This window comes from Montipora capricornis, chromosome 13 (genome assembly GCF_036669925.1).
Source record: "Montipora capricornis isolate CH-2021 chromosome 13, ASM3666992v2, whole genome shotgun sequence".
Classification (NCBI taxonomy): domain Eukaryota; kingdom Metazoa; phylum Cnidaria; class Anthozoa; order Scleractinia; family Acroporidae; genus Montipora; species Montipora capricornis.
The window spans coordinates 5740542-5750402 of NC_090895.1; positions in this window are offsets into that span (position 1 = coordinate 5740542).

The window sequence follows — 9861 nt, forward strand, 5'->3', positions numbered from 1 at the left end:
GACTATTGCAGGATTTATGCCCATGACAAATGTAGATAAAATTATAATTAGGGTTAAAGCATTAATTAAATGAATTATATACAACCACTAGTGGTTGTAGCAAAGTATACAACCACATATCAGTTCTTTTATAAACACATTGAACTTTATAAATGAAACTTTGAAGGAAGATGTATGAGACAAATACAACAACCTCTCATTTCGCACTGCGTCTTTATTTTTATCCAAACTTTACCGTACAGTTATTAAAAACTGGACTAAGGACATTACAAGGAAGGATTACGTTTTTGCAAACGTTGGCCGTGTAGCACTTTTATTTGAACAGACTTAACTGATTAGAGTGTAATGTGAAGTGCTAAGTATCTACCCTATATGAACCATGTGAGCGTTAGCCCTACTGATGTAAAGGACAAAGAAAAACTCTGACTAGGGTGCCCCCCCCCCCCCCTTAAGGATTCGCTTTTTCGGCTTACCCACTTACCTTTTCTTCTCTTATAATCAATGTTTTTCGCGAATTCTTCAATGATCAAGATTTTGTTCATATAAAAATTCTTTGACTTGGGCCATTTAAGTTTCAATAAGAATAAAACGCAAGCAGCGGTTACACACATTTGCTTGAACTGCAGTTCAAACAAATGCCTTGTACTTACTGTAGAGCATACATCCCTGAAGGTAGTCTTGCTCTAAGTCGTCCTTTCGAAACCCCTTCAATTGAGAAATCAAAGCGAACTTGAAGTGAGGTCGCGAGGCGGGAAGATAATTTAAAGGACTTTGAGCAAGAGAAAATAGGGACTTTAAGCATACGGCTGGCGCTGATACGGCTGCCGGAAGTAAATTTCTCCCAAAATGAGACACTGCGCATGTACGTCGGTTGCATCCAGCCGTAGTGTGAAATCTGACTACGTGAGTCGCGATGTTTTGCCGTAGTGGCTACTACGTCGGGTTTATTTCGCTTCTCTGGCCCGTTTCAACGGACATCTCGGCATTTTAAGAATTCTATTGGATACTATATCCTTTAAAGTCAATTTAAGTCAAGGATTGTGTCAAGATTGCCTCTCATAAGCTTGTAAATCCGTATTATGAACTTACGATGAGTTTTGGCAAAGGTGTTGGAATGGCGAAGTGAGTCAAGTGAAATATTCGTGTTCAGCACAAGGTTGTTTTTCTTCGGTTAAGTTTGCTTTGAGGATTTAGTGAAGATGTTTTATATCTGGATACTATACGATGCTATTTTGCTGCTTTGAGTATAGATATACGTGTCTTTTTCACTCGATATTCTTTGAGATATTTGTCTCCGAAATTGTATATTTCATCCATCAAATTGTTGTTATTGTACAAGGTGTATAGCATTTTCTTTTGCTCAGAAATAATCTGTTCGTCCTAGCCCGGCGAACAACGGCCATCGTACTTTCAGCGAAGCCATTTGACTGTAAGAAACTAAATAAAAGAGATTTAAACTCCTTAGCCCATGTTTCCTTGTATTTTGCTTTGCTAAACTCAAAATTTAGCAGACCACCGAGACGTACTCTCCCCAGACTTTTTCAGTCACGGCAGCCGTAGTAGCACCATCCGTAGTGATTTGCTTAAACTCCCTAATGAGGGGACAGAGAGGGAGGCTCAAGGCGTTGGCCGGGATATGTTATGTCCACGAAAGTTATTTTTAGACGAGCGGAAGTCTTTGTTCTAGGGAAAGTCTGTCTTCCGAGACGTCCGCATGCAGTCTTGCTTCGCTCTCAGGTTCTTAGTGAAAAGAGAAAATGATGGCGCACGTGGAAGGCTGATGAATATATATTTTGTTTCAAACATCGGACCGAGGTTGGCCTGCATGCGGACGTCTCGGAAGACTTCCGCTCGTCTAAAAATAACTTTCGTGGACATGACATATCCCAGGGGCTGGACCGGGAGCCTCCTTCTCTGTCCCCTCATTTTCTCTTGCTTTGAGTAAGTCTACCCCGAAAGGTTCTTGGGAAAGTGCGCCATTGTTGCTCGGGAACAGGCGCAAATCTTAGTGTTAAAAGCCATGTTCTATCTATTCCCTCGAGATTCAGGCATAAAGAACCCAGCAATTCTGTTAAACAGGCAGTCACCATGGAAGTGACGTCATAGATCTTTTAGAAGATGGGTGGTGCTTAATTAAATAGCGAAAGATTGGCAAAGCAAGGATTGGCGAGTTCATTTCTTTTTATATACCTGTAGGCGGTATGCAACTAACCTCTTGGGACACAACAATAGCAAAATGTGAAAATGCTGCATGACAAACAAAAGAGCCTTATGAGAGCTCTGCTGTTTGTATCATCCAACATGGCACCCATGACGAAAAATGCAAAGGAACCTTTCTGATTGTTAACACTTAAGTGGCACAGTACGTGACAGGAGCCTAGGCATAATTTTGAACTTGTGTCAGTTACACATGAACGCTATCTTTTTGTAACATTTCCAGCGCAGCATTTTATTATTTGTCATTTCTGCTTAATTCAAAGGCTGTTAAAACTTTACGCGAAGCCAGTCCCAATCGTATAATTACCTTACTTAGAATGCCGTTTGCTTTCCGTAGCAAACCCAATCAAAATGCCTTCTTTTCCAGTTCATGGTGTCGTCACCTTTCATGCAAAGTGTAAAGTGTGATTCTATCAGTCCAACTTAAATTGCTTTGTTTCCAAATGCTCTGTTGTGAGAATAATTTCGAGACACCTTATATATACACGTTACGTGTGGAATCAATGTTAATTTAAAACAAAATTCTCAAGGATGTCCAATCATATACATTTTGAGTGATATTAGCATTCTTTGGGGGCATTTAAATTACTTTCGGCATTTCTTATTAATTCGTGGATATGATGCTGTGGTTCGGGAAGATTGTCTTAAGCAATTAGCAAAGCTACGAGTGTTAAATTTTTGCAATTTTTGCGGGTTTTACAACCCAGAAAGTCGTCACTTTTAACGAATTTTACGATAACAATTATTTTATCATAAAATAGTGCACTTGACACCGAAATTGATAACCGTGGCCAATCTCTACAGGCAGATAACAACGTTACAATGTGCAATTGCTGGTGGACGAACAAAAGAGGCTAATGAGAGACCTTTTGTTTTCGTCCAACAAAATGGCGGCGATGACGTCACATGAAGATTACCTTGCTCTGAACGGCAATGCACATCGGCGCTTTCATTCGATTGCAGCATTCGCGCTGTGGTCTTGCACCGAAAATGATCTTTCTTTTGGGAAGTCCAGTAAAATGGTGGATTCTTGGTCTGACTGCTTTATCAAACATCGCAGGATTTGCTGGTAAGTTTCACTTTCGTTTGTCTTGCTCGTACAGTAGTCATAAAGAACACATTTCAAGCGTTTTGTAGTCCAATACAGTTGGTGCAAGCGGTTTCTCAAGTCGTATGCCGTTGTAATCTAGCTCTCTTCAAAATGACAAATCGCGAAATTGATTTTTCCAGGTCAAAATATCCAAGTCAAAAACGTTCAGCAAGCGACACGTCTTCTGAGTTGTGCAATGTTCTCACTTAAAAGATCTCCCGTCCAATCAGGCTGAACAAACGCTTTCAGAGCAGAGATAAGGTCCCCCTATCTTTTAGCAATGATTTTTGTCTTTTAAGGCTAGTTTTCGCTAGCGATACAAGCATAAGAACAAGAAGCATACGCAAACTCAGTAGCTTGTTATCCATAGACCATTTTACGGATACGGCGGCCATTTTGAAATACATTGTTTCAAATAGCTATTATGGGATTCTAAGGGGGCAAATTAGTATGCATTTGCGCCCCCTTAGAATCTCATAATAGCTATTTGAAACAATGGATTTCAAAATGGCCGCCGTATCCGTAAAATAGTCTAATATTAGAGCCTTCTGTTAGAACAATAGACACTACTTATCAACAAGTAAATGCGCATGCGTGTGTTGCTCGTGCTTACGTTTGCGTCCCAAGTGAAAACCAGTCTTTAAGGAGGTTTGATTAACATGAAGTATTTATAGAAAATGATTGCCAGACTGACCAATGTTTATCACAATTTAGCTTGGCCTTCGCGAGTTGCTCGATATTTCCACGGCCACAACGGAAATACAGAAAAAAACAGTGTATAAGAACCTAGATTTTTCTAACTTAGCCTAAGAAGGTTGTTATAGAAATGGTGTCTAGTGGGATTTCAGGCTATGTAGGTTCTTAAATAGGTTCTCAATTTTGATAGGAGCACTAGCGATCAGCACAAAGAACCACAACAGGGCATATGAGATATGGAATAGGAACAGCTGTATAGTGCTCAGTATTAAATTATTCTCTAGAATACAGTATAGATGATAACCATACAGTAAATTTATCTTTCCAAAGTACTAGCGTGCATTTTAGTTCATTCTTTGAATCTCAATGACTGAAACTTAAACAATTTTTTTCCTGTATTTTTATATGTGCCTTCATTTTTGTAAAAGAAGAACCTATTGAAAATTTTAGCCTAAATAGGCTCTTATGAAAAGGGGATTTAAAATGAACATTTTAGCGTAGCAATTAAGTTTATAAATTTTAGGTTCTTATACTCGGGTTTTTTTGCTGTACTTCTAATTTCTTAAACCAAGAACGACTGTGGCTTATTCATGACCTTGTTTCCAGGTCCCACTGAAATTGACCGGGCGCCATCGAACAAAACTGTCTTTGAATACGATGATGTAGTGCTACACTGCAATGCAACAGGAAACCCACTACCGAACATCACTTGGACAAAATATGGGACTACAGCAGTGTTAGACCGAGGAAATGCCTTCACCATTGTCAATATCTCGCGTCATCAGTCTGGGAGATATCAATGCATAGCTTCCAATGGAGTGAACCAGACGTCAAGTGCTCCTTTTGTCATCGATGTTTTATGTAAGTTGATACTCTTCACGCTGTCCATGCAACGTGGATGGCTTCTTGAATTTTCTCATTATTGTTTCTATATATGATAGAGAAGATGTGAAATTCCATATGCTCTCTGACACATTCACCCAATTACGGGTATAATGACATGCACGTAAATTTCGACCTTCTCATTGGGTGGGAACAAGTCAAATCATGATGATGATGATGATGATGATGATGATGATAATGAATTATTAGAAATAGAAAAATTGAAAACATATACTACTCTTGGAGACCGCGCATTTCAAGTCGCCGCTCCAAAACTATGGAATAACCTACCATTTAATATTAGAAGTTCATTATTTTTACCATCTTTTAAGAAAGCACTTAAGACGCATCTTTTTAGAGAAGCATTTCCTTAAATATTTTAATTGCTTACACGACGTATACAATTCTTCTCTAGATATTAAGGCCAGTTTTTATTTTTTATACTATTCATCTAATTTTAATTGTTATGAGTAATGAGTTATTAGTTATCATTAGTTACTAGTTATATCATATAATTGTAATTAGGTTTTTAATGGATTTAGTTCCGCGCAGGTGAAAATGTAAATTGATACTTGCGCGTTATAAGTAAATAAATTATTATTAAATTATTATTATTATTAATGATAATGATAATGATGATGATAACGATAATCTAATGTCCACAGGCGCTTTACAGCAATAGAAAGTCAAAATGAAAAAAACAAAACAAAAACTATAACACATGCTGGTAAGGCCACATCCAACAAAAGTACAAATCAATAATAACTATACTTGAACAAATAAGATTTAAACATTTACAGGACAAAGTGGCTGTTCGTACGGAACCCGTACGCCGACCTATATTTGTTGTTCATACGGGAATCTTCTTAGAAGGATTATTACAGGTTCAATAACACTCGGAAAGTCTTACCTCGTCTTAATTTTTTCATACAGTTTAGCTATCAAACAACGGCATCGATGCCCGTTTAATTTCCCGAAATACCTCCTTTGTTCGATGTCACCGGCCATCTGACCTGCCTTGTGATTTCTCGCATTTGAGTTTAAGCACCCATTTCAAATAGCGCTTATAAATAGCGGCACCCATTTTAAAACGGTAAGTTTTCAATAACTGTGTTGATATAAGACTTCCGTATGAATAGCTAATATAGGTCGGTGTGCGGGTCCCGTACGAATAGCCATTGCCTTGACAGAAGGGCTTCTAACTAGTTAACTGATGAGCAACAGCCTTTTTAATTAATTTACGGGTAAACAGTAAATTCGAGAGCGGTCGAAAAAGGACGCCAAGAACGAATAAATTAAAAGCCGGTTAAAGAGTTTGTAAACTTGTTTTGGCGCTTACGCATACATTCAGCTACGTAACTGCTGCGTTTGGGCGAGCCTGCTGTGTAGTGTCCGTGTACGAAGTGATGTCAAATGCATCACTTGAGGCGTGACGTACTTCGCACCTGATCGATGGAAAATCTAAAAAAAAACGGTTACACGCAGTGGTGTCTCTCTCGGGAAGCGAAGGAGAAAGCAACTGCTCGCATGGTAAGTCAGAATCTGCCTTCAATATAAAGGGATCAACAGCTCTTCCTTGTGAACGTCAGCAACAGTTCCTGTCACAGTCCAACGAAAGATTGATCATATTAGTAACCACGGGCAGGAGGTCGGGAAGACACACTTTGAGCACACACGCAGGAACTGGATCCAAAGCACACGACTTTATAGAAGCAGCCTTGATAAGATGTTTCACTTGTTCAACTAATTGACACCTCTTTCAAGCTGGTCAACTGAAAAGGGCAGTGTACTGAGTCTGAGAAGGAAGGTGTCGAATCGCAAGCGTCAGTAGAGAGGTTATTACGGACATCTACAATTTTGCTGTTAAAGAAATCCGCAAATCTCTCGGCTAAATCCACGTCAGAAGAAGGAGGATAGCTCGGTTCAGCTCTCTTGTGTAGTATTTTAAAGCCTGCGCATAGAGCCGCCTCTCATCACTAACCACCGCTTGGACCGATCAGCTGATCGGCCCAAGCGGCGGTTAGCAATGAGAGGTGGCTAAGTAATCTATCCACAGTCCGAAATAAAATCGGCTGATCAACCTTGTTTCCAGAGTCTCTCTTCTCTGCCTCCTTTGTCGCTAACGGCTAGGAGTCAGAGAAGAGAGACCCTGGGAAGGAGGTTGCCCGCTGATCACCAAGATGCAAGGTCCTCAATTAAGCCAGAATAGTAGTCAACCTTAGCATTAGAAATCTGATTCGAAACCAAACAGTGCAGAAAGTTGAAATTGAGTGCAAACAGAAATTGTAATTAAATTGATTGACAGGAAAGTCGGGAAAGGCCAACAAAACGACATGGCGGACAGGTTAGGACTGAAAAAGAAACAACGTTTTAATTCCCTTCGTTTAATTAATGTACACGGGATTAGTGAGCCATGACACCACATAAACACAATAAGAGGAAAACGGAGTATAATTTTTGCATGTATAGAGAAAATATGTGGTAAGAGAGCGAACCCCTTAGTCTGAAGTGTCAGCCGTCTCCTCGCGCAACCCGAGGCGGGCGAGAGAGTCTCGCCTCGCCCTTTTGGGCAAGTTTGGGCAAGGAGACGGCTGACACTTCACACTTCGAATCCCTGAGTCCCTCTGTTCTCCATTATAATTTCCGAATTCTATTTTTTAGATCGCGAAGGTTCTTTTTATCTGTTGTTACCATGACCGTGCGATTCACTTTCTCACCCATTAACCAAATAAGGTGTGGCCTTTGAAATACCCACGCAGTATGACGCGTTTCAAATAATTTTCAACAAAATAGGGCCAAATACGGGGAATTCGCTCACTTACCTTATATTCTCTTGATTTATATTATTATCAAGATATCACATGATTTATCTCGTGCAATCTGGGATAAATAGACCAATTCGCTGACTCGATGTTGTACCCAATTCAAATCTCTCCGGCGTAAGGTTCTTTGTGTGTTGTATTTGCATGAGAAAGTAGCATTCACATTGAAATGATATGGAAAGACCTGGAACAAAACGTTCTATTCCCTACATTAAGTTAGCCGAATCGGTGTATCGGCACACGTAAATTTCTCAAAAACTACAATTTGGTAATCCTGTGATTACGCTTGATAGCTCAGAGGGTGGAACAAGTGCACACAACCCCACGGTCATGAGTTCGAGTCCAGTTGAAGACTGCCTATCTTTGTCCCTCCTTCCGCGTGGCGTCAACAATCAAGCGTCACGAAAATTTTGTGTTACTTCTGGTTGCCTCCAAATTTGGTGTGGTAATTGTGAATAAAATAAGCCAATCATCTGCCAAGTTTCATGCTGGAAACTTGAATAGGTCATATACAACGGTCCTCACAAGGCATAAGAAAATGGCCGCCTTATCAAAGGGTGTTATGTGGGTTGTATATGCAAACATAATTGCTTTTTATGGACTGTTCGAAATGAATTCTTACGGCGAAACTCTGCTGAAGAATGGGAAAAATATCGGGGAAACAATTTCAAGCAAATTTAGATCGGCAGCCAGAAAATAACATGGAGAAATTGAGGTTAGTGATGAAGATAAACATTAACATTTTGCGTGCGAGCCATTATTTTGAGGACATTTTTTGAACGTCTTTTGACCATCTTTTCGCGTTCAAAATGAATGAATGAGACTTTTATGTTTGTCGTCCTGGAGAAATGACAGGTGTGGACACGAGTAAAAAAATCCTCCTGGAGTTTCTTGCCCAGGTACTCTGGTTTTTCCCCTCCGCAAATTCAAAACCAACATTTATTTGATTTGCTCTGATGTCAGTTCATTTTGTAGTCTCCCCGATTAGAAGAGATCTTGTGCTCGGCTAAATAACCCTGAGCCAAAAAAAAGTATTGTTATTATTGTTGTTATTATTGTATGCTCATATTAATCATCTCCATCGCCTAATAGATTTTGGCTGGTGATTGGGTAAAAAGGCATTGTGGCCCAACAAAGTACAAAGTGAAACTAGTTGGGTGATCATGCAGTAACCACATTGATAATTAGTCATAGTAAATACAATTGTACATGTACGTCTTTTCCAAAGTAGAGGTGTTTCTTTGGTAATGTCATCTTCACCGTGGCTTAATAAATGAACCTCAAAGTGAATTAACTCTGTTGAGCAGAGGCACACACAGAAGACTGCTTCCCAAGAGGGGGCAAGATCCAGTTGTTAGGGCATTGGGTTTGCATTTGGTTGGCCTAGGTTCAAACCCGTTCGCTGTTTTGGATTTGTTTCCAGATTTGCTGTATTCAACTCCACCACGCTTTGTATTGGTAATAGCTTACTACTTGCCTCCTGCGAGTTGGGGCTCTTACAATATACTGTACATGTACTTGTAGTCACTTCTGGTTAGTTTGAATTGGCTTTTTCAGATTATTACAAGTGGAGTGCCTGTGAACTAGCTTGATAGCTAAGTGCACTTCCACTGTAAATAAACAAACCATTTTTTTCCCAGAGTTGAAGGCAATTGAAGCACTTAAATTGATTTTATGGGCGAATTGTAGCTGCATGGTGATAGAGTTGAATAGGTGGTTTTTAAGTCATGGTGGCATGTTGCTGGGTTTTGTGGGTTGTGAGGGTGTTGACTATAAACATAAGGTTGCAGGTCAACTGTCCTACGTCAAACCATAATCTCGCAGTCAGCTGGATAAAGCTTATGGGTTCATAAAGTATCTGCATGTTATTTTCAAGATAGAGAGGACGAGCTTCTGATATTAAGATTGTAATCTTTTTGGTAAAAGTGGCTCATACATGTAAGTAGTGCACTGACTGCCCAAAAAATCCATTGTGATAATTATGACAATGTTGTTGTTTTTGTTGTTATAGATGGGCCAAGTGGAACAACCATAGAACTGACTCCATCAAACACAACAGTCCTAAGTGGTTCTTCTCTCTCGATAAACTGCACCACAGATGCCAACCCTATTGCCCATGTTTTTCAATTCTACCTTGATGATGTCTATATTGGG